The following is a 27863-nucleotide window of genomic DNA, read 5'->3' as shown; positions in this document are numbered from 1 at the left end:
AGTATAAAGTGCTGGGATCTCCCTCCTGTAATTTAATAAGGAATGGGTTAAGTGCCGAATCACCCATGCTGCATTATGCTCCTTGTAAGTTAGTCTTTTCAGTGAGCAGAGGGAGAACTTGTTACCTGTTTGCTGGAAAGATGATCTTTATTGTTGGGTCTTCAGTAATTTTGCAGAACAGAAGTGTATTTGCTAGGATCTAGACAACCCTATAATGCTTTTCTGCAACCAGCCTTCTTTCCTCATCTCTTGGTTCTCTGTAAAACACTGTCCCAAAGCAACGTCAAACACTTACAGGGCTATAAGAAGTGAAAAAAAAAAAAAAAAGAGGAAAAAAAAGTGAAAAAAGAGAAAAAAAAATACAGTATTTGGGAGGTATAGCCAGGAAGGATACATCAGCAGTATTCCTGTAGTTAGACAGGAAAGGCTGCACGTGCAGTCATGTCAATCATGTCCATGGTGGGTGAAGTGGGAACATGCACCATAGTCTAGAGATTTGGGGAAGGAGTAAGAGGTCTGGGGTAAGAGGCAGGTGGCATAAAATCTTCCTAATCTTTTCACCAATCCCCCACGGCCCCCCACTTTTTCTCTGCCTGGCTGTTCTTGTCTGGATATACCTATGGTCTTATCAGTATCTGTAGTCCAGTTCTGTTCCCCCTTGTTCCCCTCTCCGCCACTTCATATGTGTGTACAAATTATAATGAAAGAGAAATGTGTATAAAAAAAGTGCTCAGCACCCCCCCCAAAAAAAAATAATCCTTTATGTAAATATATATATATATATAGAACAATAACAGCAATAAAGATGGATTTATTTCCTAATTTGTAAGGGTCCTGATCCTGTAGCAATTTTCACATGTAGACATTAGCTAGTTTGTAGTCTAGGGGAAGAGATTCCAGTTTAAGATGAGATTTTGCATCAATGCAATACAATAATGGAAATTCATCCAGTGATTAATCCAGGATTTGATACAACTTGTTTTTGGTATGTTAGGGAGAAGGGAAGGGGGCCGACATAAGGAGAGGAGAAGCATTTAAGCATGTGCAGTTGCTATTTTTCATAAGGATTTTTATAATACTTTTACACAATAGGCTGAAATTGCTCCTAAAGAATCATTCTAGTCTATTGGGTAATTAATATGCATATTAAAAAATTCTAAATATATATTTAATCAACTGGCTACATAAAATGCCTGAAGCCCTGAATACATATGAACCCAATAGACTAGAACAGCTGAAAAAAAGCTTGCTCCAGGCTCTGGGGGGTACATTCCATGGAGTCAGCTTTAAAAATAGATCTGAGAACCTAGAATGGACTTGAAGAAACTGGCATAGTTTTAAAGAAGGGTCCTTTCTTCTCAGGTCACAGATGTCATCTGAATTGAGGCAACAGAAGGAAATGGGAAGGTTTCTCTAGACAGGTACTCTAACAGTTAGGATAGCAGACTGGTACTCAGCTCCCTTAGGTGCTCTTCCAAGAAAGTGCATCTGTGAACCTCACCTAGCCCACTAACCTCTATGGTGCCTCAGTTTCCCCTTATGCAAATGGGAATAATAACACTTAGCCTCTTCACATCCTTCTCGGGTGTGTTAAATGGAAATATTCAAAGGTATAAAAGTGAAAAATAAATGTGTAGGTCTCATTGAAAATCAGGTGGAAGAGTCATTGTAAGTGCCCTTTGTGCCCTTGAAAATCTCACCTTTATTTTATTGATGGCTGTAATGCCCTTTGAGACCTTTGGAGGAGAGGTGTTATAGATGTGCAAAGCTGCTAAATAAGATGGAGTAAAAATTGACTAAAAGGTCAACTTCAGAAGCACAGGAATATAATATGAGGATAACCTATGGCAAATACCCTGAAGGCTACACCTGGGAATGTTGGAGTCTGAAGTCAAATTATGTCTTTAGATAGTTCTGAGTCAAAGATGATATTATGCAAATATGACAGCAAAAGAAGGTGACCTATGGTATCTGAGGAGGCCAGAAATTGGCCATTCATTTTTCAGTTAACCATCTGATACGTAAAAGACCTCTCTGGCCACTGTAATGCAGATTGTCTCAAGGAAGAGCCGCTCAGTGGTCGTCTTTTCCTTCCTGTAATTTGCCATGTTTTCTCTCCAGTAGCCACTAGTCACCGAAGAACAAAGTCTTTGCCTATGTCAACTATGTGCTTATTTGTTCTCTAGTCTTATATTTTTGATTGTGATAAAAAATTCATTATAATTTCCCCAAATAATGAAACTTATAAGCACCACCTCTTAAATTTGCTCTCGTGCATGCAACAGTAGATCTGTAGCAACACTGGATTCCATGGGAAAAGCTTGGGTACTGAAGAGGCCTAAATTTACATTAGTGCATTTATCTTCCTGTCACTCGACTTTGTTTCTTACTTTCCATCACTCAGCAGATGAACAGTCTCAAAAATTAGGTCTGAGAGTAGACTTTCAATTTTGTTTTAAAATAAAGAGTCATATCCACAGGCAAACAAATAAACAAAACCCACCCCATAACACAATTACTAAATGTGCTTGAACAGTGTTGTAAAGAATGACAGTAATAAGTCCAGGTGCATTTAGGTGTTTAATTGAGATCAGCAAGCCACATAATATTTAAGACATTTAAAAGGTAAATTTAACAGTAAAATTAAAAATTACAGAATACAAACTAACTTTTCTTGTTTTGTTTTAGAAGAGATTTCCAAGATGACAAATACTGGATATAAAACCAATTGTAAAGTTCAGATAAAAAATTATTGGGCTGTTGAGAATAAGAACTTAGTTTAGGACAATTTCCCTATTACTACCAAGATGAACTATGATGATTAAGGTTTTGTAAACTATGTCCTACAGCCTTCTGGATATATACTCATCACATCCAAAAGAAAGATCCTTGTATCATAGAAGCAACAGCCTAAATGAGTAAAGATGTCTAGATGAGTGCAACATACAGCCATAGTGGTCAGGATAATTATTGTACTTGTTAAGCTATACTTTTTAATAACACAATTGGTTCATTAATACATTTTCATGTAGGATGACCTTCACACAATTATGAACTAGTTCTTGCAGGCAGCAAAAACGAAATTGCTTCTTACATGGATTTGAATACACACAGCTGAAATGGTGTTACAGACTGAGTTAAGAAAATCATTTAATTTATTACAGAAAGGTAGAAGTGATGCAGAAAAACAGGCTGAAGAGCTTAGTTTTCCTGGTGCAACATTTGTACTGACACACCAGCCTTCTTTCACAGCCGACTTATAGGAAGACTCATGTTTCTGGGGGGAAGATTGTGGGAGGTAGTCAGGAGGCAATTGATCACTGCTGTCTGTCTGTTAGCTGGGAAATTCTAGCAAGAATCAATTCAGAGTAAGTACGTGAACATGAGTTCAAAGTGATGAAAAAGTTGCTTGATGATTTTCCTTTGTAATTGTGCAGAAACGTGTATAGTTAAAGCATCAGTGTAAAAATAACCTAAAAAGTCTGGTCAAAAAAAAAAAAGAGGAGCATGGTTAGGTGAAACCTTAAAGACAGGAACATGTTTACACTTAAAGTGGTGTTGAAGAGAGAATAGGATTTGGATTAAAGGACCGAGGTGACCTAGGTAGACCTCTAGGCGAGACAGACAGTGTGAGTGTGGTATTAAGGCTTCACGCATGAGGGAGTCAGGAGCTGGTACAAGGGGCTTCCACTAAATAAAATGTAAGCAGACCAGACAAAGAACATCCCTAGAGTTTGGCATATGAGCCAGAACTGTGTATCACAGATAGGTTCTGTATAGGCAGACTTCAGTAGTCAGAGGCACTGTAGTTTACATGCCTCAATTCTCCTGGGATAAATTAGGACAGAATAAATAACACATACAATTAGAGGCACTTTTTCTTCATAGTGTTTGCTCAGCTGCAATAGAACGTGAAAGTGGGTAGAAGTGATTTTGCATGACTGTGAAATCAAAATTCATTCAGTAAATTTGTTCAGTGCAGTTGCTAATTCTAAAGCAGTAACAGTAATTTGGGGGATACCTTCACTCTCTTTCTTCTTGAATCAAGGGTGCTCATATTTTTAAAAACTCATTTAATGAGGGGGGTGACCTCTTTGAAGGCTGTTTTATTTTTTTCTTAAATTCAGGTAATAATCTCAAGCCAGCTCCAAATCCTCAGCAATCAATGCAAGGAAAACAAACAAACAAATAAAAGACCAAACAGGCAAAGTCTGGGAAAGAGAACTTGATGTTCCTTTCATCTTGACTTGACATTGGTGAGCAAGGAGGAAAACTAAATGGAAATGCCTAAAATTTGAATAAATATTCAAGAACTTCAATTCTTCATGGGAGCAAACTGAACTCAGAAGTTGCTTGAACATTCATTCATAGGGAACTTCATGCATCCTTGTCTAGATGCACAGCCACTATGAGGGAAGATAAGGCATCTAATGTTAGCAAGTGCTGGGGCAGAAAAGGGACTGGCCAGACAAACACTGCAATAACCTTGGCCTCATAAATCTGTCACATTCTCCCCTGTCCTGATTTGTTTATATTCCTGGAGTTTAAAAGTGGTCAAATATTTTATTTTTCAGCTGTGTGGAGGAAAAAGAAATTCACTCTTTGAACAAGACCTAGATAGCAGCGTTAATTCTCGAGTATATTTCCATGGCGGCACTAAAAATGATTCCTTGAAAATGGGGGGTTGTAATGGGAGTGCTGACACAATCTGATTCCTAACTATCACTTTGCAAGCTGTGCTGTTATAATAAGAAGAAAAGGTTGTGTCTTCGGTGGAAAACTGATGGAAGTTAGTAATGCTGGGTGAAAATATGCAGCTCATTTAAAGGAGAAGAAACTGTAACAAAGTAAATGAATCACATAAAAAAGGTATAAAAAAGACAGCTAGGCCAGAAATGAAAGACACATAAAATATAAGGGAAGGAGATTTTTTTTCCCCATTCAGCATACCCTGAGAACCTGATTGTCATCCAATTAGGGGCTGAGAGAAGGTTTGATTAATCTATCACAAGCGAAAGGGTCTGGCTTCAGTCACTAATCGGGGAGGTGTTAAAACCACGTGTAGATCCCTAGAGATTTCTCCAGCTTCTGCATTCGCTTGATCAGGTGTTCTTGTATAGTCAGTTCCAGAACAACTGTGTCTTCTCAATTAATACAGCTAATTGTGAATAAGGATTTTTAGGCCAAGGAGTTTGGGTACTGCCTACTCCATATGAACTTGCCCTAAAATAAGAACTTAGCTTCCTCTTAAATCTCTGTTTCTTTCTTTTTTTAAAGTTAGATGTTGGTACAAGTGCAGTCAGCTCCATATTTTATGCAGTTGATTGTTTTTAAACAGGACCCCTGGGCCAGCTTGAATAGCCTGGGTGATAAGTGTCTCCAAAGCAGGCTGTGAGGGAAAAAAGAAAATCTTTCCCTTGAGCGATGAATTGACTGCAAAGGCATTCTGGGAAGCCTACTGCAACACAATGCTTGCAGCAGCAGTCTGGGGGCTCTAATGGCAGTTGCAGACCCAGGCAGCCTTCCTTCACTGACTTCCTACCCACTTCTCCCCCTGTGCAGTGGTAAAAGTCTCGTAGCATAGCTTCTGCAGGAGCCAGCTAGCCTGCCCTGCCCCTCCAGGGGAAACTTCTGGGATTCTGCTGCCTGAGGGGCCTGCCCAGGGTTGCAGGACTTGTTGTTGCAGTGTATCTCTGGGAGGGTTTGTTTCACTTTTCCATGCACTAGCATCTAGTATTGCTTGGTAAACCCTAAGGCATCCACATACGGCTGTCAGATGGGATGCCGCACCTACAGGAGACCTGTGCCTTTCTGAAGTGGCAGCTGAGGCTGGGCAGGAATATCCTAGGGCAGCTCAAATGTCACTAAGTGCCTTTTCAGTGCTCAACGCCTGTAGAAGTGAGCATCTATCTGGCTTTGTTTCTATGAGAAAAGGAGTAGGAGAAGATAGCAAAGCACAGCGTGCATACGTAAGATGCATAATATCATTTGGTAGCTTGAAAGCCATCAAGCAACCTTGACAGATGCTGGGAGGTAGAATCCAGAGCACCTGAAACCCTACTGCTCTGTTAGGTGATATGTTATCACCACATTGAATATATTTAAAAATCACTGTCAAATCATTTTGCATTCAGAAAGCCCAATTTTACTCCTCTGTGGCTGCAGAAGTGCTAAATAAACCCACATGGAATACAACAGATACTACTGGAAATCTTCCTGTCTAGACAACATTGGTCCTATGGACCTGCATTTCAGCATGTTTTCAGGCCTCTTCAGGGTGGATATAAGGCTACAAATCCTATCTGCAGGCCTTCTGTATATACCAGATATCGTTGTACCAAAGCATAGCTACACTGCCATTTGGATAGGCAGGAATTCCTCAGTAACCATTACGACCGTGGGTAAATAGCTTAATTTCTATCATTTGAGATGGGTTGCTTTTGTTCTTCTGTTATTGCTTCTTTGGTTTATATAATCATGTAATTTTCTTTCCAGACAAGAATGATCACATAACTTTTAAATAAGGACCAGTTGGATCCTCTCCCAGTCTCTCCATGAAACATATGTATTGAAATGTATGTAGTACTAAGACTGTTTTGTATACACATGTGAATTTCTATATACATGCATATAAATATATATACATACATTTACCTGTCCACATTTGTATGTATATATATGTAAATACATGACATCAACAAGGTAGTACATCTGCTTCTGTGCAGATATTCATATCACTTCATGAACATAATTGTTACTTATTATTGACTTTATTATTCTCAATGAATGAATCAGTTGGAATTTTTAAAAAAAAGAAAGTAAATTTTGAAAAATTATTATCCAAAGTACACTAGTACACATTCAGTCTGTGCCACATTGCATACTATAATATGAATGAAAATGTGAGACAAATGGTTTCCATTTAAAGCTTATCTGACTGCAAGATTTTATGATTCTATTCTGTGATTCTGTGATTGCCTGCATATACATACAAGCAAATGGGTATTTCCTCAGATATTTCTGGCAACAGAACTCAGCCATAGATAAAAAAATAAAACAAAATAAGACTGATATTACAAATATGTGTGTGATTGTCACTTGTAATGAAAATGTTGTAAATACCTAAATCAGAAACATTCAGTGCTGAAGGAGGAATCTCAGTAGTTACTGTTTCAAAACCACAGCTATCTAGCGTGTAAACTAATGAAGAATCTCCATTAACACGTAGTAGCTTTTATAAAAGCAGGAACATACTTCAAGAGGTGTAATTATATGAGACATTTTATCTTCTTGGGTGGCTGGCCTTTGAGCTGATTTTTTTTTTTTTTTTACCATATTATGATGTATAGGCATAATTGGTCTAACTACACTGTTTTTTAGTCTATATCCCTGTAAAAAAGGATGCTAGTCTAATTCCATAATTAGGCCCACGTTGTGGACCAAAACTGCATGGCCATGCTAGGGCATGAGGAGGACTGATCTCTCTCCCAGTTTCCTTATCCCTCCATCTCTAAGCTGTAGGTATGGGAGGAGTACCCCATACATTTCTCCTTATGCCAGCGTATGACAGTAAAGGTGGTCTAGCAATAAGGAAACACTAGCTCCATCTTCTCCACAGTGAGGAAAATAATCTGTTATTGGCAAAGGTCTATAAATTAGGCAGTATTTTCCAGCAAAGGAAGAACAGTGCAATGCTTGGAATTAGCCTGGGGGATCTATGTTTAATTCTTTGCCTTCACAGGATCTTGAGCAATACTTAGAGGAATTTGGGAAGCTTAATTTGACTTGATTGGAATTAGTTTCCAAATACTTGATACAACCATTCTGATCTTGAGTGTCCAGACTTCAGTCTTACTTTACCTCCCCCCCACCACCACCCCCAAAAAAATGAAGAAACATATTTCCTACTTCCAAAGTTTCCTGTGAAAACAGACACATAAGACAATACTGTAAGATATTTCATCTACACTGGGCATATGAAACTGTACCAAGTATATTACTTTCATAGAAAAAAGAGGCTGTTTTTTGATGCACAAACTGACTTTTCCATTCTTTAGGAGGCCATTGACATGCATAAGATTATTTTTTCCTTTGCTAATGGGACAAAAGAAGATACACGATTGAATCAGTACACTACTAGATTGTCTTTTCTTTATTGAACTCTGAACAATGGACTCATCATTTGTCCTGGATGTTAAATACGGTGTCTTTTATTCAAAATATCAGTGATCATAATGCAGTAGAGCTCCTGGGCCAGTTGAACATTTTACACTACCTTTGCATTATTTCTAAGATTTTATCTTAAATTGGCATCATTTTATTACACTGATAACTAGAAGTAACAAATCAGAAATTAGAAAGAAAGAAAACTGACACTGATTGATGTCCAAGTCTTTCTCCTGATTCGCTGATTAAACTCATCAATCTATATGCAGAAGAGATGTCCAATGCAAATGGAACCAACCAGCCTTAACGAAGTTGTGTTGTCAGCATACTAAAGGGAAAATAGGATCCTCATGGCAGATAGGGAAAACAGAACTAAACCAGAGACTGTCTGCTACAAATGATATTTATTTTAAGAGATGGTAAATCACTGTTTAAAACACATTTTAAACATGACAGTAAATCTTGTTGGCCACACCAGATTAGATTGTGGTATACAGATTGTGCAGGGAACAAAAAGAAAAATCAAGCTAGTTTGTGTGCCCTCTAGGCTGTAAGAAATCTGCCCTCACTGCTCTGTATAAGATCAGTAATCCCCCAGCTTGTTTGGAGAATGAATATTAGTGGCACTAGCTAAAGTATCCCATTCCCCTGCCACCCTTCAGTTTTCTCAGATTGCTCCTTTCTCTTTCTCTCCTACTTATTCAGTCTCCATCCTTTGTAAATGAGATATCATCAAATTGAAGCTGTACCCTAACTTTCATTAAGTGATACGTTATCACTTCACTGTGTTTACATTATTTTCATGTAGATCAGAAGAGTTTAGTGTATAAAATAACTGAAAAAAAATATGGTCTAAAAGCAAAATTGTTCATTTGGGAATATTGTCTTTTGCAACCTCCTTGATAAATGGTGCAAACCAATAACTACGCAATAAACAGACTTTTGCATATTAGGCATGAATGAACTGATAAAAAAAAATCAAAACAAATAAAAATAAAAGATTTTAATAAAAAAATAGCTGAAAATCTTTGGACAGGGTCAGATTAGCCATTTCAAAAGAGAATGGGTACAGTAAGAACTTCCTAACTCTATTTTACTCAGAGATGGTTGAAAAAATAATTTTCTTTGGAAAACGATTGGATTTTTCGTATCTTGATGGGAGGGGGAAGGGTTAATTAGAAATATTTTCACTTTCTATATTTTTGTTTTACACAGTTACTATTGCTAGTGCGGTCACACGTTGTGTGATTTCTTCTTAATAATGTGATTTCTGAAACTCCTTGCCTTAATTCTTATCATTTCTCAGAATTGTCAAGAATCAGGTGAAGACTTGATACTTGGTACTGAACACCTAACAAAACAAAAACAAACAAGCAAACAAACAGCAAAAACAACAGCAAAACATGAGGAGATAAATGAGTTTAGTCTGTTTCATCATCTCCATATTTAGAGTTGCTTTTTCCAACTCATTGTGTTTTATAAGTCATTGTTTCCCAAGGCATTGTTCAGAGGCTGAAAGGCTCTGTGATGTTAATTACAGCCACAGGAACCTAAAAAGTTAAGCATGAGGTCACCACCGCTAGACTTTTGGTTGACCGCGACAGTGAAGTGTAACACTTCCTCAGGGGGCTCTTTGCTCTCTGTGGTTTCCAGTGGGCAGTGATCTGTATCAGCTGGAGATATGGATACAGACCTCACTGCAAAATGAAGCCCTTGTCCTGAATGCTTTGAAATGTTACATTTCATATAAAGTGTCCTCTCCTAATTATCTCACATTTGAATGTATGCTAACTACATTCACACAACTGATCAGAAGTTTATTTCAATGAGAGTAAAGAAAAAATAAGTGCTAGAAATCAATCTATCATCCTTCACCTTTATGCTCCCAACTCCAAATAATTTCTTAAAATAACTGTAAAGACATAGAACATTTTAATAGATCTTTTCTGTCCTGCCCTGATGTAAAATTAATACTCCGTATCAAATTTATTCTTAAAAAAAGAAATACTGTAGAGGAAAAAATTCTAAAAAATATGGAAATGAACATATCCCCCACTGACTAGACTAGCTTTAACTGGGGCAAAAAACAGTCAGACATTATGAAATATCTTCTAACAGAAAGCCTAGGGAAGCACTGGGAAAATATTATTTAGGAGCTGAAGAATCTCCATCATTAGAGGTCTTTAAGAGCAGATTAGACAAGCAACTGTCAGGAATGACATAGGTGTAGTTGCTTCTGCCTTAGGGCAGAGGGATGGGCTAGCTGACCTCTCGAGGTCATTTTCAGCCTTGTGATTCTGTGAATGAAAACACGCATCCTCTCCTAACTGCAATATAATCCGTCATCACTCAACACTATTTCCTTTCAGTGTCAAGCATTCAACCTTAACTTTGTCCTTTGTTTTGCACTGTTAGGAAAGTATGCCCTTAGATGTATTCTCATGATATAATGCAATATTTATTAAGTGCTTTGTAAAGAATGTGGAAAAAATATATAGTATTGAGGTTCATTAAGAAATTGCAAGCTTCTATATATTTGTACAGTATGATGGAGAAAAAGCTATAATTAATAAATACAAATGGGGTGATATGTCTGCCTGGATATATTTACTACCCTAATAAATATGATATCTATTTGTAGATATGCAAGGTATCTTTATAGTGATGTGTGTGTGTATATACATGCATATGTATTTACATATATATGCATGTGTGTGTGTTACTGTAAGGTTATATTACAAATAGGCGATGGGAGTAGGAAATGGAATTTGTAACCTAGCAACGTGGCATTTTGATATTGGCACTTTTTTTTTTTTTTTTCTAATGTTAAAGAATAGTAGCATTAAAAAAATCCTTAATTGATGAAGTCTTACAAGAGGGGTAGTCACTTTTTCCAGTTTCTTACTGATTCTCCAGCCAAGACTTAGACCTGTGCTAGACTGAGCTTTCTCTTACACTATTACATTCATAAACTTGTTCTATTAAATATCTAATTAATTATGATCTGAATTATACCACTGAAAAACCCTAGCAATTTCTTCCTAAACTGCCAGGTGCATACAAATCTGGCATGGTTTTCCATGTACAAACTAGAAAACTGAGAAGCAATTAAAAAAAATACTTTTTTTTTTTTTTTTTTGGGGGGGGGGGTTGTTTGTCTGTTTGTTTGTTTTCTATCAGAAAATAATCTTGCCATTATATTCCAGTTTAATACTGGAATTATTCCAGTATTGACTTTTTCTTCCTGCTCCCATGATTTTTTATTAATTATTTTTTTTCCAGTGAATCTCCTCATCTTCATTATATTTTCCATGAATTTCTGTCCCTCCTTGCCATGTTTCTTTTTCTTAGTATGCAAACATAACTTTGTTATCTCATCTTAAAAAGTCTGTTAATGATGTCTCTTGCTTTTCCAGTACACAGCTCTTGTGCTCTTGTTCTTTTTTTTTTTTTTTCCTTCTTTCTTCTCAGGTTTTCAAAGAAGTTATCACTGCATGAGTCTGGGGTTCCTCTATTCTCATTCTTACTTCTACCTTCACTGGAAAATTTTCTTCCTCCCAGCTGAAACAATTGTCACCAAATATTTTAAGGATTCTTAGTCAAATATCAGAGTTAGTACTCCACCCTCATCCTGTCAGCATAATCAGTCCCATGCTTGAACTCTTGCATTCTGCGGACTTCCATGGCTCTGTCTTGTTTTCCTGTTTCCTCTAATCCTCTCTTTCATCTGTTCTCTGGTCCATTGTTTCACACTTCTATTCAGCTTATTATGGTGGTACCGTATGTCTTACTCTTCGATATCCTTCTTTTCCTCTAAGTCACAGGTCTTGGTCACTTCATTCACTTAGACTGATGTAACTATTACCTCAGGTTTACTCATCCTCAAACAACTGTAAGAAAGAAATTCTCTGTTCTGTCTTCTGATCAAGTTCATCATCATCTTGCATGTCCCTCAGGTTTATAACCTGTTTCATCTCTGACAGATCTTCAGTGTTCACATCCAATTACTTTCTACATAATTTATCTGAGACACAACCTTTCTTATCCATCCACAGTTAAAACTGTTGTCAGGTTTCGTCCCAATTTCTACAATATCCTTTCCTCTGGCTTTGAGAATTGCCATTTTACCCTGCTGAAAAATACTGACTATTCTGTTAAAACAAGTGTTTTTAGAGCCCATACCTTTAACTATGTTATCCTTATGTACAAACTTATTCTTACCTATTTATTATCTCTAAGTAACCCCTAATGACATTTATTACTCTTTAAGCATGATACTTTTCAAACATTAGTCCTGTGATGTGCAATGACTGAAGCATAACATGTTGACTAACAATGATCTCATTTTCTTTTTTTCCCCTTATGTATATGACCAATATCTTAATTTTGACTTGTAACTCTGTACATTTATTCTGTGTTTGTACACTGCCCAGTACAGTAGAGTTCATGATAAGAATCTTGATACATTGTAACATTAATTCCCTGAAATTATACCAGAGCTACCTAGCTTTAAGAAAAATCAGAATTAGTCCTGCTGCATCTATTGATGTTCGTGTGGTTCAGATGTGCCACTGCTCATGAAGGAAAGAAGGGACATGCTTTCAATAGCCCAATGGTACCTTTAATCTTAAGGCATGGGTAGATAAAGTATCAGTAAGCTATCATCTCCTAAAGTGAATTAGAAGAGGACGGTCAGCTACAGAAGAATATTAAAACACTTCCAAAAGGAAAAGTTTCTTGCTTGGAATATGAAGTTAATCAACACAGAAGGATCTTAAGGCATTCATCTTCAGTGTAATAACACTCATTAACCTTGAAGAGGAAAATAAGCCCCTATCTTTTTATTTCTTTGGAGGGACAGAGAACAGTAATAAGTGATGACAAACTACTGAAAACAAAGTGCCATATGTATAAATTCTTGCTTTGACTTATCCCTGAAAGATCTGAACAAAGAGTAAAACATTATAGAACTGTGACATCCGTTAGCTGTGGCTATGTCAAGTTAAAGTATTTGTATTGACAATTTAACAAAGCTTCTAAAATAGTAATGGACAGAGTCTGGTAAGTACCTACCCACTTTGCCTGAAGGCAAGTAGTATTATTTAAACAGTTTGGGTGGACAAATATTTTACTGGTAAGAGTCACACTTGGGCTGACCTAGCCGCTTATGTTGTTGAACTGGCCACCAAACTAAAGGACTCAGTTCCAGCCATGTAGCCAGATGCTTTTCTGCCAGAAGCCCTGCTTCTGGGACCACACCATCACTGAATGTATCAGGCATGCTGTATATACCCCTGTATTTATATTGCAGGAGAGGATGCAGTAATGAAACTGTATGTTTAAACCCAGCATCATTCTCCATTCTGTACCAGCATCTCACAGCCCCATGCTGCAGTGAATGGTGTATATACAGGTTCCTCAGTTACTAATTTTTTCTGCTTGCTAATCCCCTGATATTTTCTGTAGTTCATGACCTCTGAAGGCCAAATACACCTAGGAAGGAATCAGAGTATTTACGCTATGGATGCCTTTTTCTTTTTTGAATAGCTAAAAACTGCTGAAGTGTTCCTTTCATCTGGAGAGAAATTACTCTCTTATCAAACATTTGTTGGATGATACAGGTTGCTACTGATGACTGTATAAACAAGTAGCAAACCATGGAACAGGTGAGGCATTGCCAGTCTGCTTGCTACACTGATTTAGCAAAAATGATACTCTCTTCTTGTTTTTCCAAATAGGTCTGTTTCTGACTTTTTTGGCATAGCTTACCAGCTTCTCCAATTTACCTGAACAACTACACTGTTTCAGACTTGCACATATCCCTTGAATATGCTTTTACTCCACACTTCCTCTCCATTTTAATTCTGTAGACTTTTCTATTACTAACATTGGTGCTATTCTTCAGAAGACATATTTCCAATGATTTATTGTTTCAGCAGTCAGACTTAGAAAAGTACAAGGGATATATCAAAAGGCAAACACTAATCAGTGTTGCCCTTTTCTCCTAAATGTCTATTTTTATCCTGTAGTCATACAAAAATATAAAGGAGCTTTTAATGAAAAAAATACTTGAAAATCAACTTTTGGAAGTAGCTTACTGTATGGAGATTTTAGCTGGTCAAACTTGAAGCCTAAGGTTGATGTACATAGGAGACACCTGAACAATGACTGTGAGTTCTGAATTTGTGACAATGACTTAATTTTCCCTTTGCAGTTTCCCTCTCTGTATAATAAAGATGTCAGTTCCTATTATTAATTCTGCTGTAACAAAGAGAAGGACAATATGACATTTGTACAGGATTTTTGAAGATGAAATCGTTGTACCAGGGTAAAACATATAATGCATAATATTTACCAGGGAGAAGATATGAAAGTATTTGAAACTTTCCTTTACATTGCTGTAAATCATGTTTCACAATTACTAAGTTCGGTAAAAAAAAAATAAAAAATAGTAATATATATATATATATACATATAAAGATTTAAGGAGAAAAGTGCTTTGAATTAATTCATTCAAAGGTGTGCCAGATCATCTTAGCTGTTTTTGCTAGCAATACATATGCAAATGTTTCCTCTTTCCTTTAAATGATTTATTTTTCCAGAAGCTTCTGAACAAAGACAAACTTTCAAAACAAGTGCATTAAAAAGTGAGACTGCTAATAAAGTCTAAAGAAATAAAAATCTACTTCAGAGAGATTCAGTGGGCTGTCTTCATATTCTAATGATAGCAGTGTGAATTACAGATAGCACACAAGCAATGTAGCAAGGCCACACAGCACCTTGTAATTTAGAATTTGTCAACATTTTGCAGTTTCCCATGTGAGTCACCACTTGGCTGATGTTTCCCATTTATTGTTTACATAGGCTTAAGCTTTGGAACATCCATGCAAAACAGCACATTCGAGCTTTAAATCAGTCACACATAATGAGAAATCTCAAATCATTCCAAGCAATTCATTTAATATTTTATAAGGAAAATACAACTTGAGTTGTGCAGTTAAATTTACAAGAAGATCGGGAAGGACAGCAACAGCAGCCACCCATACACTACCCATGATAAAACAGAGATAAACTGGAAAATGGTGAGATTGCATATCTAAAGTCTGCCATATCTGTATTCATACTTAATGTGTAGATTTCATTCATTAAATATATGTAAGATATAAATATGTTAATCTGGTGTCTCTGTCAGTCTGCAAACAGGATAAGAAGGGTAGAAAACATAATTAAAAAGTGTGTAGGTGTTTCTGTAAAAAGAAATTTACCAGTAGTGTGAAATTTGAATTTCTAGCCTGCCATATTTTAATTCTGTGATGTCTGGGCCCAAAAGTATCAGAAGATGGGATTTCCCTCACTTCTGCAACGAGGCAAAGCCATATATTATGGTAAGCTACACTCAAGGTAGTAGTCAAAATGACACTTGGGCAGAAAGAGGAAGATTGTCAAAAAATTCCATTCCTATCTCTTTACCCCACATAATCCAATTTCTCTTCCTTTTTCTCTGAAACAGCGCATTCTCCGATGATACTGCAACATGGCTTCACAATCAGTTAGTGAAGAGCAGTACATTCCCTACGAACGCTACCAAAGTATTAATCTTGAAAGTGGAGCAACCTAAGATTTTGTTTTGTTGTTTTTCTGAGATGTCTTTTAGAATTATTATTTATTTATGCATTTATTTATTTCTATTATTTTATATATATGTATATTTTTTTTCATCCATTGCTAAATATGTTCTGAGTACTCTAAAAATCTGGAAAAAAAAATGAAAATCTTGAGCAAACCTGCCTTCAGTGATTTCAGGACTTGATTGTGGATTTCATCCTGACAATGTTGATTTTAGGGACTACTACATCAAAGCATGAATGGTTAGCTGCAAGCCTGTGTTTACTACTTCACACAACACACTTGTTTCCCCGAAAGCCAATTCTGATTCAAATCAATTTAATTAAGTAACAAAGCTGGTTGTCATGGTAACAACGCTACTAATTTGTCATGGCAAATACTCTGTGAGATTGACTAGTTGCTAAGCAACAGCCAATGAGATTGAAAACAGAAGATGACAAATTCTGTCTAGTGCAGATGTTGTGATCCAGTCTTGAATTAGGCCTCTGTTCGGAGTGGATTCCCAGGAGAGCATCACCTGGATAGCTTAATAGCAACACAGGGAGTAGCATGCCACAACAAATTACATTGTTTTGCACATTTTAAAATGTGTTTGAGGGAGAAGCTAGTAAAATAAGTTAATTTGATGCTCTCTGTCATCTTTTTATTTCCCTGTTACAGAATATATGGAGAGGATTCAATCTTACAGTACTTGGTTTTGCATATGCATATTTATAACTCAGAAATATTATTTTATCCATCTTTGTATGTATGATGCATAAAATTTAGGCATGCAAGTGCAAAACAAGTGGATTATAGCTAAATCTCTTTGGAGTAATGTGCGTAATTCACTCACAGCAATGGAGAACAATCTTTTTATTTTTTAGTTTATTGTTCTTTCTCTCAGGATAGACTCCAACTTCACAGTTTAAACTTGATTTATTTTTGTGAGAATGAACTCATTATTCCTCTCACTGAAAATATTTCAGGCTGTTGGTATCTTCCTACCTGTTTCCACGTTTGATCTGCATGGATATCAAACTAAGTGTAAAACAATGTCATTTTGTCAATGCATGACTTTAAGTTCATTTAACTGGCTAATTTATCCTGAAATGGCTAAATGTCTTCCAATTCAAAACAAACAAACAAAACTAAAAACCTTTAATTTGGAAATAATGAATGTATTCTGTTTGCTTCTGTGTTTAGGACTAATATTAAAACCTACTTTTTTTTAAGCTTAGTTCCTTGTGTTCCAGATTAATCAAACTGGCAACTGATAACAAAGACTATGGAAATTTATGAGAAAAAGACTAGAAGTATTCAGAGAAACTTTGATGGATTTAAAATTCACTGGAAAATATTCCTATCAAAACAGAAATGCTTTGTTAAATGGGATTTATATTTCTAGGATTTCTTTTGCAAATGTAGGGAAAACTTCTAACAATTTTGAAATGGCTGTTTTTAACATTATTTTAAACATTTCATTTTTTCATGGAAAATGACTTTCCAATTAGAAATAATTTGTCATACTATGATCATAACAGAATAACAAGTGCTCTAATATAACAAAGACTCAAACATTGAAATCAAAACAAATCCATCTAATTTTCTGAAACAAGACATCTGAATGACCCAAAGTTCCCCTCTGTCCTCTACCATCTTTTTCTTTTTTGTGAAATCACTCCTGCTGGCAGGCAAATTTTAAAATTCCTGAAAAGCTTTTATACTGCAGATATTCTAGTCTCTACACATTTCTAATATGGATAGTACATTAGTTTCTTACTAGATTCATTACAGCTAATGGATTGCTGACAGGAAGGTCCAGCCAAGAATATAGTATTATGCTCTACAAAATTCATTTCGATATATAGAGCAACAATTTAACAGTTTAAATAAAATGATATCTAGAACCAAGATAGGGTTTTGTTTGTCTTATTGGTTTTATTACAAATGCAGTCATTGTGAGAGAAGTGAAATAAAAGTGTGATCTCTCATCGCATTGTGAGAGCTCAAATGAACAATCCAAACAGATTTTGCAGGTAGAATCATGCCCATCAAGTTTTGTTGAATGTGGGTTCTCTATTCCTACTGGAAAATTATCCAGGATAATTACTACAAACTAACTGAAAAGCTGCATACAAAATCCTAATTTTCTATCATCAGAAGAAAACAACTGAAAAATCTAAAATAGCACATGTAAGTGACAACATTTCAGACAGGAGTGCTCAGAAGAACTTTTGTCTTTGGATCTGAAACTGCCATTTAGGTATTCTAATAGCACTTCTTCAGTGCCTTCAGTGCCTAATTTGGGCCTCTCAATTTATGCAATCCTTTTTGACCCATAGTCATATGGGTTTCATAAACAAAAAACACATATTTTTAATTTCCTTTTGATGAAGCTGACAATTCAGAAGTAATTTAAACTCAGCAGTACAGGGAACAGTTATGACCCTTAATATCTGTTGTATCAGGCCTGCTGGTAAGTCAGAACATATCTTTCAAATCTTTTGTGTTAAACACCAAGAGCTGGAGAATTCATGAGATCCTTAAATAAATTATTATATTGGTTAATTATCAACTCCTTACTCTTTCTGGCCACAGATGTGAGGACTATATTTGCTCTCTTAGGTTACTGATCATAAATTTTGCCAGATCTTATGAATCCCTGGCAATTTTCAGCTCTTTAAGAAAGATACTTTTCAAAATGCATTTCTCCTGCACAGAGAAATCGTGACTCGCAGTCTTGGTTCCTAGGTATGTAATACTGCCATTGCAAATGTTAAAATAAATCTTACTCAAGTAAGTCCAGTCTACTGTAATACCCAGGTTGTTCTTCAGATATGTCTTTCTCATTTTTAACCATACTGATATATTTTGTCTGCAAATTCTAACAAGAATGATTTTATGTTGTTTTTCTGCATTGCTGCTCAGATTGTGAGTCGAATCAGGCTATAAGGGAGCCACTAGGAAACAAAAACAAAAACAAAACATAACATTTGAATTATTTTTTCATTAATTTCCTTTTTAAAAAGTACCACATAGAAAGGTTTTAATGAATTCACTACCTGTAGTATTTTTAAATCATAATGAAATGAAAGATCTTACAGAAAGATCTTCTTTGTCAATGAAATCATAAACTCGATCAAAAAATGTTTATTTGACAACATTTATTTCCATTAAGCTATTTTGATTGACAGTGTGTATATTATCATTTTAATTCTTCATTGAATTCATGCCATATCATCGTGACTTAATTGCTCTGTATCCTGTTACCCACCCTATAGCTTACTAAAGCCGAAGCATTCATCCTTCTTAAACAGTGATGCAACAATCAGTTTTCTCCAGTCATAGATTTTTTTCACTCTTCTAAGATTTATCCTCTAGTCTGACAGTCCTCTAAATATTTTTGCAATTTTTCATGTCTGAAGTATGTCATCATAATTAATTTAAGCTATTTTTTCTTTAAAATGTTAATTTTTCTTTTCCTCTCAGTAGTACAGGAACAAAACTTGTTTCATTACTGTTATAAATCTCCTCCTCCTTTTTAACAACAAATGCAAAGTATACACTGGAGAGTTCTTCCTTCCAACAGTCTTACTGACATTTATATTGTCCCTATTTGGTTAACTTGCCCCAGAACCTACACCCAGGACAAACTTGTTGGGAGTGGAGAGAAGTTGAAAGTCTGGTGATGGAATTAAGTGGACTGCAGCCGTCCATTCACTGCTCTTAGCAAAGGGTATATATCACAGATTATATGATGGACTGAGGCCTCTCAGCCCAGCTGTGCAGCATCCTCCTTCCTCTCTTTCACCCTCATGTTGCAACTGTCCTTGGACTGGTCCATCACCAAGAATCACTTCGTAATCTGAGCAACAGTAACAGCAAGGCTGAATTGTCTTCTTTCTGTTCAGTGTTGACTTCCCTGATCTCAAGAACCACCAAATGTCTGAAACTGGCACACAGTTCAGAAAACTCTTATTTTTTATTTCTTAATTGATCTGACACTTAACAGCATTTGTTTCAAAAGGTTAAAATCTGTTCCTATAGCTAATCGTATCTTCTCTAAAGCCCGTTTTCTTTAGCGAATATCTGGTCTGGCCTCTGGCTGACTTTCTGTCTTCACAAATTTCTCTAAAATTCCCTATCCTCCCACCTTTCATTTCAGCAAGGGTCCCTAGGAAGACTCCTACAAATCTATCACTGAGAATGGCAACTGGGGAGAGCAGCCATTTCCCACTCCTTCAGAAGCAAACTGTTATGCCACATTCTCTTAAAGTATGTTCTCCTCCCAAGGCAAGCACAGAGCTCCCATCAACACTAATGCACACTCAGAGGTGAATATTCCCATTTGTGAGGGACCGTAATTGAATCACCATTAGCTTCAGCTCCTGGCGTTGTTTAGAATGAGTTGAGTCCCACTGCCTCTTGTTGCTAGAATGCAATAAGCAAGAGTGAAACTATTTAAAGGCAATTTTGTTCTTCTGTCAGACACCTGCTGAATGTTTGTTTAAAATATAGTAACTCCAAAGAAGTATTAGAATCTGGCAAAGACAAAGGTCTGAATTAACTTTAATGACAGAGTGGCTACCAATGCCTCTGTCACAATAACTTCAAAATCCCCTTTTCAGGTAATGGAAGAGCTATATTACTAATCCAAATTTATCGCTAAACAGGTGAATGTACATTTTTCCAATGTTTAAGTGGAAAAAGCTGTAAGGAAGCTGGATTATCACTTCACTTCCAACTTTTTCACAGATAGCAGTGGCACAAGAATGCTTCATGGAGTAAGTGGTTGCTGCTTGATTTTTTTTTTTCCTCTCCAGAAAATAGAACCTTCATACAAAAACTTTAGACTTACACACACACACACACATATACACACACACACACAAAAAGTACTTTTATGAAAGCTATCCATCAAATGTCAAGGATAATAATCAATTTTTTGTCACAATGAACTGATAAAAGCTTTCAGTAATAATGTCATGGGGAAAAAAATTTGTGTTGGAACTCGTAATGCTCAGCCCTGATATCAAACGAATTCATAAAAGCTCAATACCACTGTAGCCCTCGGAGGCATGACAAAACACAATTTCTCATCCACAGGATATGGAATAATTTCCTCTTTTTATTTTTTTATTTTTCACTGAGAGAGATGCAAAAGGAGAAAAATCTGAATTTCAAAAAAAATAAAATATTACACAATCCTGCTTATGCAGGTGAACATTAGTGATCATTTTGGTCGCCGATATTACAAACCGTTATGGTGATTTCTCTCACATCATGCAAATGGCTGCATAATGTCTACTCCTCTTGGAATGTAAAATCAAATCAGCATTCTAATGCTACAAGCCCGTGATGAGCTTGGAAATAAATATGCAGAGGCGCATAAAAAAAAAAAAAAATCAAGGCAATCAAGGAGAGCCAGCGTCCTAGCTCGGACTATAAATCTTTGTCTGTTTCAATCGTAGAGCTGGCCGAATCAGTGTAAAATTCGAGCGGGGATGTCATCAATTTCTGTTAACCTCTCTATTCTTCTTTGTGTTGGCGGTGCGGTGATGGATTGGTTTTGTCACTTGTGCTCAGTTCACAGTATGTTAACATGGAAGGGTGCAGTCAGGTTATGAAGAAGGGTTATTACTGTCCCAGCTCTGACCTGGACTTACTATCTTTTCTAGTATCACAAAACCTTACTGTCTTTGGGACTTAGAAGTAGCATCCTTGGATCTGTCTGATACTAAACATAGCTGCCACAATTTTTTTTCCTCCAGCTGCTTTGCTATAGTCCTTTCCAGTCACTTTGCTCTTAGGCCTATTAATTCTTACAGTATTTTAATTAATAAATTAATGTAGGGGATGCTTATTAATCCAACTACCAGTGCAGGAAGAAAAGTAACAAATTATTAGATTACAGTGAGAGGAATCTATGATTTGCAAACACAAAATGATTCATAGTTTTACAGTCTCCAAATAATAAAGCATTGCCAATAAAGCACAGGGGTAAAAACATAAACTTACTGGCATGTAGTGAATACATAAATGTTTTAAGGAGTGGACTAACTATTCTTCTTTCATGTTGTTTTCGATGGTATGTTCAGTAAGGGTGTTTAAATGTTGCCACCTAATTTCTTCAGTGTATTTAATAAGTTAAGGTGTTTCTCAGTTCTTATTTTCTGGTTTTCTATGTTGTGTTAAAGTACTTGCTGTGATTTGTACTACCTAGCAGTAAGACACCCAGTCCTACTTCAAAAACTCACACACTCAACTTTAAGCAACTTAAAGCTCTATTAATGTCAATGGAACTGCTCGAGTGCTCAAGTTAAGCATGTTTCTAAATGCTTTCATGGAAAAGTGTAATAAATCCTAATCCAGAGCCCAATGAAATCTTTAGGAGTCTTTACATTGACTTCAGTGGGCATTGTACCAGGCTAATAGAGCTCAACACCTTGCAGAACTGAGCCCTTAAACAGTTGGCTTGTTTCACCACATAAGTGGTTGTTGCAGTGGTGGGTGAAGTGATCCCTATGTGTAGTATTTAATATTGTTTATTTCAGCTTGTTAAGTTAGTAAAGTGCTTTGGGATCACTTGAGATGAAAGGTACAATACAAATGGAAGTTATTATTACACCACCAGAAGTACCATTTTTTTTGCCAGTAAAAAATCACGTTAAAATAAATGCTTTATGATGAAAGAAATAGAAAATTAATATATATATATATATTATATATATTTATTTTTATAAAGACAAGCCAAGTGGAACAGAACAACTCCAACAATAGGTAGCCCAGGTTCTGCAAAAAATCCAAACAATTGAGGGTCAGTGGCATATGTAAGTGATGCTTTTCCTCTTGACAGATTGGACCCAGGATATAGGAGTAAATCTGGTCACAAATGTCTGCCACTTCTCAGAGCTGTGTTGGCTGCTCAAAAGCAATTAAGTGAAGTGGGTGCTCAAGTCCTGTTGAATGTCCTAATTAACAATTAGTAGGACTTGTGCTCTTAAGGGTTTTTAGAGATTTTATACAATATAGCACAGAGAAAGTCACGTGAAGGAGACCTCAGTTTCCATGTTCTTTCTATACAAGATATTTCATATTTTCATATGAAAATAAATAAATAAATAAATCCCAAATTACATGTAGTAGAGATCCAAGAAAGAAGCAATCATTATGTCATAGCTTATACTGCTGTTCACCAATGAGTTCAGGAATGTAGAAGGAGCCTAGCCAGACAGAAAGCTAGGCAATGTGATGAAATACAAACTAATTGAAGTAAATTATGTAATGTAATTTTTTCCATTAAAATCATATTCCTATCACCTGGTATTTTTAAGATGTTTTGGGAAACCAAACTGCTGTATATTAGCAATGAGGCCAGAGATAAGGTTGGCAACATAAAATTTCTCTACATAGCCAGTTTAGTTTTTTGTTTGATGGTTTGGTGTTTTTTTTTTTTTTTTAACTCCACATTTGTTTATTTTTCCTTGTTCTGAATTTAAACAGAATGACATATTCGGTGCCAACTACAGAGGCTCCAATCAAGGTAGTCAAGAAAGGACTCCAAAGAAGCCATACTGACCTTGCTGAGAAATTCCACTCCTGGAAGAGCTGCATGCAGCATTGAATCCAAGAGAAACTCTACATTGCTCATGCTGCCCCTGTCCCCTGAAAAGCAATTCTCACTCCAAAAGTGAGTTTCTAGACTTCCACCACTTCGCACGTACCCTCATGCATGAACTGTCCTCCTCTTACACATGTTAAACAAACAAATGCTTCTGCCATGAAAAGGCCTTTGTAATAGTCTCCAGGGATATGAAACCCATTAAAGTAGTTGTTGTATTGCACGTATTTTTTTATCAGGGTGCCCATTTCTTGCTATATTTGCCTTAAAGGCCTATGTTCTCAATTATATAATGACATACAAATTAAATGCAATTTCAAATGTAAACCTGTACAAGTGTCAGTTATCACGTTCCTCTGTTAGTCCCATGAGGCTGCCCACAGCAGTGCTAGAAAGCACACTGCTGTGCAGACATTACAGTACTTAGACCAAGAAACTCCTATTGAAGGAATAAATGCTAATGATTCTTATTCATTATTGATAGTGCTGAGTCCAGTGAACTCAGACATGAGATTGGGCCTGATTTAATAGGTGTTGTGCCAACATAAAGAACGGCCAGGGCTGCATATCTCTGCTGAATTTTAAGGTAAGATGAACAATTTTAGTCATCTAGACTGACCTACAAAGCAAAGAAACTCCTCTCCTGCGTTGTTCTTCAGTGGGTAGAACATACAGGAGGCGCTTAGGCTACCTAAACTCCATGCAGCTTTAATGATTGTAATGTGCACTTTGTGTAATCAGTACAGATTAACCTAGATCAAGTAGAATGATGTTCTAAGCACCTTGCTAATAAAATAACATAATTTCATCCACTCATGAAAAGAGATTGCAAATTGATTAAGAGCCTGATAAAAACAAAATAGTTTTAAAATATTTTTGAAATTTAGATTTTTTTTTAAAAGATTTCTCTATTTTTCTTATGTTTTCTTAGGCTTTATTTCATTTCTAACATTGTTTGCAAGGAAGTATTTGGGTAAAATTCTTGACAGGTTGAAAAGTTGTTTTGCATAACCTAAGCCAATGGAGGTTTATTATTTTCTAAGATTCAGTCCTGAGCAAACTACAGAAGATCCAGATGTTTGTCTGAGTATTTTGTGAGCATATCAATGGACTATGGGACTTTGGTCCTTGGGTCTACATTCAGCTCAAATAAGAACTAATTTCAAATGAGAACTAATTAGCAAATCATCACTGTGCAATCGTCATTAACAGTTCTTTAAAGCAACCCTCACCGAAAGCAGAAAGAAAATGCATACAGACCGATTAACATAGACACAAACACACAAATTCAAAGACAGCCGGAATGTCTAATGAGAGGAAGAAAAGTTGTTTCCTAGTAACAGAGAGTAACTTTAAAATATAGTTTAATGAATGCTAAATTCTACCCACACCCCTCAGCTTCCCTTTTCTGTTTAACAATGTGTTGACCTTGAGCCCATTCAGTAATCAAGGTGTTTGATAAGTCAAATCTATCTGTGGTGTAAGTAAAAGGCATTTTTTTTAGAATATTAAACTGGCAACATACAGAGTGCAGTTATTGCTTTAGAGAAATGTCATAGATGTCCTCTAACCTTTTTTTTTTAGGAATGCATTTCTTGGATGATTTTTTTTCAAGGACTCAGGTCAGGAAGAATCTACCCCAAGGGTAGTTGGAGGGAAGAAAAAATAACAAGGCATGGTGGCACCTGGGGACCACAACATTGTTCACATCTTCTGTAATCATCAGTGCACTGCTCAGCTGCTTTGGTAATTTACATAATACCATCCTGACACGTTCACTTCAGTTATCCATCACCATCGGGATAGCGTTTCTGTTTTCTTGCTTTATTTTCTCTCTCCCTATCTTACTTTCTCTGTGCCTTTCTTTCTCTTATTGTGTCTTATGTTTATCTGGCCAAGCAAAAAAGATTGATTTTGCATTGTTTCTGCCCTTCTTGTTCAACAAATATGAATTTGGCAAACGATGAGGCACCGAGTGCAGCTAATAAGCAAAAATGAACATATAGAGATTTTATTCTCTACATTTTAATGAATAGTATTTTGGGGGGAGCTGAGGAGGAGAAGAAGAGCAATAATTTAACGGATGCTGAGATGGAGGAGAGAGTCACTTTAATAAAGCTAAATTCTAAAGATAAGTTGTACTCTTTTCACATGTAATTACAGCTAAATTTGCAAGATAGGGCTGGACACTAAGCTTAAGAAAAGCTTAAAGCTTTTTCTTTTTGTGTTACATTTTCTCAAAAATGAACAAAGGAAAGGTAATATTTCATATCTTCTAAATGTATTGTTTATTGTCAAATGTCAGATGAATTGGCTATCTGAAGACATAATTAATTCCTGCAGATCTACCTACAGAGACTAGACAACAGGCTTGTTCTCCCCAGTTTTATACCTTATACCCTTTTGACTTTAATGGAGTTGTTCTCGATATACAGCACAGTTACTGCTATCAGGTACAGACCTGGGTATGGCAAGGGTGATATCATAGTAAAGGAAAACATAAAGGAATAGGAAAGGACTCTTGAAATGTAATCCTGGATGACCTTTTTTTTTCTTGCTTTTTCTGGCCTGTCAGGGTGAATTTCTCATAGCCATAGCCACTGATTCCGAGGCAGTGAAAGCCCCAGGTACCCTGGCTACCAGGACTTCCCATTCCTGGAAGCTAAGAGACAACTTCCAGTCTAGTGACATGATGCTCAGGTCAGGAAAGAACAGCAGGGCATACTGTGCACTTGAATGGGTTTCCTGAATTTTTTCTGAATTTCCTCAAGTTAGGTGGGAAGAACCTGAGCATCAGCCTCTTATACAAAAGATTTGGGTTCAATCCCTATTATGCTAAAATGCTGGTAAAGGTAAGTCAGGTGCATATTTAATGAAGAAGAGATGGGGACATAGAGAAAGGTCTAACAACCTTAGATGGAACTCCATAGTTCTTGTTCCAAAGTGCTAGTTTACTTAACCATGAGTTGTCCTTAATTTGCTTAGAGACAGCACTCCAACAAAGGTGATCCTCTATAAGGTCAGGGCCTTTGGCAACTAAAGACTTTGCATAAACTCATGGCATGTCTGCATCATATTCATGATACAAATACTATTTCTAAAATTCAATATGCAATATGAATTAAAAATTAGGTTTAATGAGCAAAGCCTTGCCCTTCAGAAAGCTTTCCCCCTCTAAAATAGAAATAATAATAATAATAATAAAAAGAAAAGTATTTATTATAGACTATAGTCACATTTATTTCAGACTATAGGTGCATTTTATATCAAGATCTCTACTAAAGGCTCCTTTCACTCTTTGATTCTTCTTTCATAATAAAAAGTTTATTCTGATAAAGAAATACAGGACTTATTGAAAACTCCTTCGAGGTGTTTCAATTAAATCCTTTCTTCTTATATATCAACTTTGTGTGGCAGAAACAAATTCAAGGCCCTGTCCTGCAAACACTGATACAATGAGATAACTCAAGAGAGCACTTGAATGATCTCAAGTATAGGCTCCACTGACAAATTTATCCTTGGCAAAATCAATTTATTCTATGTGTATTAACACTGCTTTATGCTAGGGATTTTTTCTCCTCTCTCTCTTTCTCTCTCTCCTTCTGTCTCTCTCTCCCATTTTCCCATTTGGAGGGGAAGAAGGACTTCTTTTTGACACAAGAAAACATGTCATCCAACCACCTTGTTTAGGAAGGCCAATGTTTGCCTGTGTAGAGCAAATACATAGTACCACAGGTAGGCTGGGAAAATGCAAGAACTTAGGAAGAATCTTTTGGGGCATCATAGACCGACTGCAGAGATCAGTGATCACATTGATCTCTGGGGAACTTAAAACGAGATTTTATAGCAGCTGGCCAAAATACTTTGAGATAACTACAAATAGCATGATCCTTTAACCTTTACAATATAAATATCCTGTTGTTATCTGATGTGTTATGGCATTTCCTTGACAGAGAAGACAAGGATGGTATAATAAGATATGATTAATGATCCTAGTTTTGGCATTCTGATATGTTCATAAATGTACTAAAGTTACAGGACTGTAGTTGAACCTTTAGCAAACTACAGTTATTCACCTCCCTTTATTCATGTTACTACTTAATCTTGCATGTGAGACTCAGACATCTCTTTATCAAAAATAAAAATCTTTCAGTCTGCTAAGGTAATCATTTTTAACAGGTTTTGTATAAATGATGCTAAATATGAAAACAAAACAAAACAAAACAAAACAAAACAAAACAAAAAAGTTATGAAACAGGAGGCTGACATGCTCTTATTTTGGATTCCCTGACACTGGACTTAAGCTCATTGTTTCAAGTACAGTAGACGTTAATGTTGCTGTCAGAGTTGCTTCTGGAATAGCTTCTATGCGGCTCAGTTCGGGCAGCAATTAATGTTGATTCTGAGAGTGCAGCCAGCACAGTTAAAGGAGACCTCCTGAGCTCTGGGGCCCTAAATCTCCAGCCAC

This window comes from Cygnus atratus, chromosome 5, assembly GCF_013377495.2.
Source record: "Cygnus atratus isolate AKBS03 ecotype Queensland, Australia chromosome 5, CAtr_DNAZoo_HiC_assembly, whole genome shotgun sequence".
Lineage (NCBI taxonomy): Eukaryota > Metazoa > Chordata > Aves > Anseriformes > Anatidae > Cygnus > Cygnus atratus.
This window is presented reverse-complemented; position numbering follows the sequence as displayed.